We start from the raw sequence: 6,403 nt of genomic DNA on the forward strand, positions 1-6,403 counted from the left end.
AGAATCTGAACTATGGCAGTGATAAGATTGGGTGGAAGAGTGTGAATGTGAAAAGGAAATTAGGAGATGATTCAACCTGATTCGGTGACTAGTTGAATTTGGGGGTGAAAGGAATAAAAGGAATAGAAAGTTGAGGATGACTTCAAGGCTTTTGACTTGCATGACTGGATGAAATCCATTATCATCTTTTATGCAAAGAGAATGCAGGAGTAACATTAACAGAAAAATAGATTAGTTCTGTTTTTAAACTTCTTGAATTTGAGATGCCTGGGACTCACCGAAGTAGAGATGATCACCAGGTAGATACTTTGTTCTTTAGCACATGCCGCAGTCATTGCATTTGAGTTATCCTTCATAGTGTAGTTGTAGTGAGCTATAATAATTCTATTTGTTGGTATAGCAGTATTTTCAGTTCCCTTGACTCAGCAGTTATAAGTAATGTAGTGAATCCATTTCAGAAGCATTTGCCTTTCATTTGAAATGAGAAAGAATTATAAGACCTCTGAGATTCATGTTTATAGAACTAGGAGATGATATATTGAGAGCAGGATCTGAAGCCTAGAATTTAGATTTGTCAGAGTGGATAATTTCCTTTCCTATAAAAATGAATTATTATTGGTCCTCAAATCATTTGGAACTGAATAAATGTTAAAACAAGAACTTGAAATACCTCCAACGACCACCTAAACTCTTCTAACCCTTGAAAAATACATTAAGTAAAAATATTTTCAGGTTTTCTGCTGAAGTGTTTGAGATTTGAAAGTTCATACAGAATGGCATGTAATGAGCTTTCTTAGAATAAAAGTAGCATGCAAGCATCATGTCACACGCATTTTTTCTCTTCCTTAGTTTTAACAGAAAAATCATCCTTTATCCTTACAAATGAAGTTAATCCTTTCTGTTTTATGTGATATGTCCTCATATTTTCTTACCCAACAAATTTCATTCTCCAGTCATTCTTTTCTTCCATTCATCCTGTGAAAAGACATTTTATAGATAACTGCCATATGACTCTGGGTTAGGCTGGCCAGAATGTTCAATCAGCCTGTGTGCTATTGGTTAGCAACCCAGTTGGGAACTTCACTGATTTAATCTGAAACTGGCCCCTGTATTCAGGGCAGGGAGAGACTGAAGAAAGAGGCAAGCAACTCCAGATTGGTAGGTGGGAGTTTGAATAAACAAAAGGAACTTACATAGGAGGTTTGTCTTGTGTGGTAGCAAGACAAATGGATTCCCACATCCACCCTCAAATCTTAAAAGTTTATAAAGAGGCCCTAAAAACTGTGCTCAGTCATGTATACGATACAGGTGTTTTCAACACCACATCACCATCTGAAGGCTATGTCCTTGGAGTGGCCTCAGGGAGTGGGAAAGGGAAGCGGAACCCACATTCTAAGGACAGGGAAGAGTGTTAGGAGCCTCTGAGTGCAACATTCATGTTGCAGCATTCATGGTTTTTTGATAACGTACCCCAACATGTGTTTAACGGCAATTAGACAGTAAAGAATGTTCAATCAAGGGTGGTGCTGACAGTGGCAGTCAGGCAAGATAAAAAAAAAAAAAGATTAAAAAAAATTACTTTCCTTGCTTTTTTTTCTCATTTACTGTATAATGAAAGATAATTTTAGAATGATGTTGCATTCCTGGAAGAATAAATTCTCCAAGGTAGGTTCACAGGTTAGTATGCAGTAGACATCAACTAGCTATGTTGAAATAAAATATGTATTTTTTGAAAAAAGTCAGAAAGTTAACAAATATCTTACTAACATGACTATTTTTATTGGTATGAAAATTGTGACTAATATTTTTGACAGTTTCCTTTTTTAAGTACTTCTAATATCACAATTAAATGCCTAAGCCATTGTTGGATTTTTAGTTTTGTAATATACCAGTAATTGAACAGAATAAAGCTGAAACTAAGGACTACCTAGTACAAGGGTAGGGGAAGGCTTTAACAAAAAAGAACTTGTATTTTAAATGATAATCATTCAAATATCAATATAAACATTTCTAAGCCAGTTTAACTTGGTTTCTGACATACTTGCCATACTTACATGTATTGCTTGATACACATAAGGATGTGCCAGGCATGGAGTTAGAATGTAGAGTTGGTCATAAAGATGATCACCTGGTTCCCATTTCTGAAGGAGCTCACAATCTGCAGAGAGGCAGCAAAATAAGGCAGTCTTTAAAATTTATGGTGTTACTCCAACTTTGGAAACAGGCTGAGAATTGAAGCAGAATTGGCTTTCAATGGCACTGCTTGCCTACAGAATGAGAACCCAACTATTAAAGGGTATTAGAGTGATATACAACACTTAAGGGAAGTAGTCTTCTCTCAAGCTTTTATATTAAATAGCCTTATTCCCATTACTTTGGGATGGTTTTGCTGTCCACTTTTAAGGAAACATGAGAATAGATTAGATCATAAAGGCTTCTTTATTTTCATTCTAGGATTACATAAAAAGAGCAAAACGTTGTTCGTAATGAAACTTCCCATTAGAAGATATGAGTTGAGTCTTGAGAAGATTGAAATTTTAGTCCTTTATACTAAGTTACTGAAAACTGCTATAAGTAAAAGAAACATGGTTTCTGTAACTGTGTGTGTGTGTGTGTGTGTGTGTATGATCCCACACATTGTAAGACAGTAGAATAAACTTCAGAGATGATTTTTCAAGCATCTTTGGTTTTTGGTTCTGTAACAAATTTTTGATGATAATGGTTTGACAATAGTTTTTCTGTTATTTCTACAAAAATGTGTTTTAGTAAATCCTTTAATTTAAAATCTCAAACGATGTAGGTCAAGAAAAAGTTATCTAGTATTAACAGTCATAGTACTGTAGTAGATTTGATATCAGGTCTCAAATTAAACCAAATTTCCTCCTTCCCCCCTTAGAATATAGATTTACCTTCAAAGCTAGGTAAAAATTATTGATGATAAAAGAGGCTTGCCTTTCACTTAGTTGCAACTTGTTTTCTCTCCATTTCTATTTTGACTAAAAACTAGGGTTAGTAGATTGAAGAGGTAAAAATACAGTCAGCTGGATTTCTTTTCCTAGTTTGACTTAGTGATTACAGAAGAATGAGTCTGCTATGGGGAATACTACAGACTTAAGTAACTCTGTAGATAGAAACACTCCTCAGCAAATTCAGAAGAAGAAGCATTCCATGTGGATCCTGGGGTGGTTTGCTTTTATATATTCGGCTGGGAGGAATTCGGATACCTGGCCTGAGTCAGAACCTGGAATATGGGTGCAAGCCTCCAGTTCTTTACCTGGAGTGTGATTACTCTCCTCTCCATGTGTTTATGGGGATACCCCAGACACCTTTTCTATCTTCTGTACCTCTGTATTGACAGATGTTTCCTAGGATTAAAAATGTTTTCCATGTATGGCTGTCTCAGCCTCCAGCTAACAATTTAGAAAACTGAAAGTTAAGAATCTCAACTTCTGTACCAGCAATGACAAAACTTTTACAAACTATATTTTCTAAGAGAAATAATTTTGTATTTAATCTTCACTCAGCATAATCCATACCTCATGAGCTCTGTGTGCACAGGCACTCCTTGATAAGAGGTAGATTCATGAAATAATGTGGATTGTAAGTTGCAGGGATGGGGATGGAGATACTTTGGGTGAATATTCCTTCTCCCCCTAACATATCTGTTAAGACAGAATGTGACAACTCTTCCCTATCAAAGTCACTCTGCTTTGTGGCTATCCCTTCTTCCTTAGGCATTAGCAATCAAGAAGAGGTCTGATATAAACATCAGTTCTAAGTATGGTTGCAGGTCTTCTGTTTAAAGTAGAAGTATTAGTAGATAATTATGAATCTCGGAAATTGTGCGAGAGGCAAATAGTACTTTGCAAAAATTCCATACCAGGAGGAGTAGAAAAAAATGTTATTATTCTATTTGTTAGGTCGAATGAGACCTGAATGCAAAATCAACTTCTGTGTTCTCAGTGTGTATCCTGGGAAGTGAAATTGCTTTCGTATTTTGAAGACTAGGAGGGAAGATTTTACAAGAATAAAATAATGCATTTTGTGGTAATTGGTTTCCAAATGATTAAAAGGGCTTTAACTTCATAGAAAAATATAATTGAATATTATTTGAACATTATAGCTCTAGCCATATGACATCTTTTGTGAAAATTAATGATTATTAGTTTTCTGGACCATTAAGCAGAGCCTGGAGCAAAGATCAAAGTTGTTTTGTTGTGAATTTTCTTGCTCATGAACTTTGGTGCCTTAATATAATTACCCCCTTTTTAGTGATTCCTTGAAGAGAATTTATTAGCTTCATGAATGACTTTCAGTAGAGATTACCAAACTAATGGGCAGGGATGGAAAGCTGATGACTTAGTTCTTTCTCCTGCAATTTCATATTAAACAGTTGCTTTCTGAAAGCTCACACCCTATTGCATGTTTTTAACACATAATGCTTACTTACAGGGATATCACTAGGTTAAATGCATCAAAAAGTTCTGCCCAAGACAGTTGATGATGAATCTTTTTCTTCACGCCGAAAGAGCAGGGTGTGATGCACACTGCAAAATTTGAGGGAGTGAATTCTACTTTCCCCTCTCTCCCTGAATTTATTTCAGAATTGCTGTGTTGGTAAATTAAACATAAGTATTTCATTCCTGACTTGACACTTGGAAAAGCATCCTTCTGTTTATATATGATGAGGTAGATATTAGAAACGAAAGGTTCCCACATACCTTAACAGTTTCCCATTGTACCAAGGGTTCCATAAACATCAAATCTGTTGAACATAGAAGAGTTGTGTGACCTTGCTAGGAAATGACATTAACTTATTATTTTCTTGGAAAAAATAATACCTAAACTCAGTGGTTGTCATATGCTTTTTTAAGAGAACTGTTTTTGGAAACAAAATCTTTAGAACCTAGTTATAAAGCAGATAAAGTCAGTATTGCTGTTCTTCAATCAGAGGCAGTGGGTGCAGAGTCCTACCTGCCAAGCCCTTCCTTGCCCAGTGAAGCCTCTGTCGGAACTCCAGCGCTTTTCATAACACAGTTTGAAGCCCACTAGGCAACATGATTCTCTAAAAGCCTTTTGTTCTGAGATCCTATGATCCCAACAAGCAATTATATTTGCATATTATTTGCTCTATAGTCTGCTTTACCCCATGGGTAATGGATGGGATATCATCACAGTATGGTAAGATTTGGTAAATGGGAAAACCAAAGAATATTTGAGGGAACATAGGGCCAGTCATGGAAGGCAGAGAGGAATGTTTGCTAGTACACAGGGAGACGTAAAAGGAGCTACTGCTCCTCTTTGAAGGTTATTTCACTCTCTAGTCGCCATTCCTTCATTCCCTAGGGACAATCACTGTAAAAAATCTTATGTACTCTTCCAGTATATGTTAAAGTTTTCCTATCCCTTAATATAATAAAATGATGCCATATTAGATAATTCTGTCATCCTTAGCAGGGGCCATGCTAATCTTGTCTGTATCATTCCAATTTTAGTATATGTGCTGACAAAGCGAGCGCCCCATACTAGATGATTCTGCAACTTTTTAAACTCCATGTTATGTTCTTAAAACAACTCGCATTGATGCCAATTGATCTAATTAATTCATTTTAATGTATTTCACCATATAAACATATCAAAATTCTCTATTAATAGGGAATACTATGTAATATTTTTTCCTATTACAAATACTGTAGTAAACATCTTTTAATATGCAATCTGCTACCTAAGTGTAAGAGTTTGTTCATGTCACATACCTAAAAGATTTGTTGGGCAATAGGGTGAGCAAATTTCAACCTCCCTAGAAACTGCGATTTCATTTTCAAAAGTGGTTGTATAAATTTTTAACCCAGTACTTCTTGAAAGTTTCAGTCCATAACAACATGACAGTCTGAGATATTTCATTTTCTTTTCCATTCCAGTGGTTGTGAAGTGATATATCAGTGCTTAATATTAACTTGAACAATGCTCATAGTTGAAGAGTTTGAGCACCTTTTCCTATGTTAATTTCCTGTTAGGAAATGCCTTTCAACATGCATTTCCCAGTTTTTCTACTGGGTTGTTTTTCTTCAAATTCTTCAATGGAGGCCAAGCTAATCCTCTGTTGTATGTTGGAAATGTATTTTCCTGTTCTGTTGTTGTTTCTTTACTTCCAATGTGATACATGTATTTTCCTATTCTTGATAATTTATGCTTTCTGTGTCTTATGACAATATATAAATAGAATAATATAACACACCACACATATATATGTATATATGTATGTATATATGTATATGTGTGTATATGTATATATATATGTGCATATATATATTTGTGTATATATATATATATATTTTTTTTCAGTTTGTTTACATTTAGGTTTGGATGCACTATATTTAAATTTTTAAGAAATAACTACCTG

General features: G+C 35.1%; 1 non-coding gene across 1 annotated transcript; it reads right to left on the reverse strand.

The window, feature by feature from the left end:
- Window positions 1-5,413: 5,413 nt before the first annotated feature.
- LOC125910478 (U6 spliceosomal RNA) lies at window positions 5,414-5,519 on the reverse strand. Its single transcript, XR_007453988.1, has one exon. It is a non-coding gene; the product is annotated as a U6 spliceosomal RNA (small nuclear RNA).
- Window positions 5,520-6,403: the final 884 nt, after the last annotated feature.

This window comes from Panthera uncia (genome assembly GCF_023721935.1).
Source record: "Panthera uncia isolate 11264 chromosome B3 unlocalized genomic scaffold, Puncia_PCG_1.0 HiC_scaffold_1, whole genome shotgun sequence".
Classification (NCBI taxonomy): Eukaryota; Metazoa; Chordata; class Mammalia; order Carnivora; family Felidae; genus Panthera; species Panthera uncia.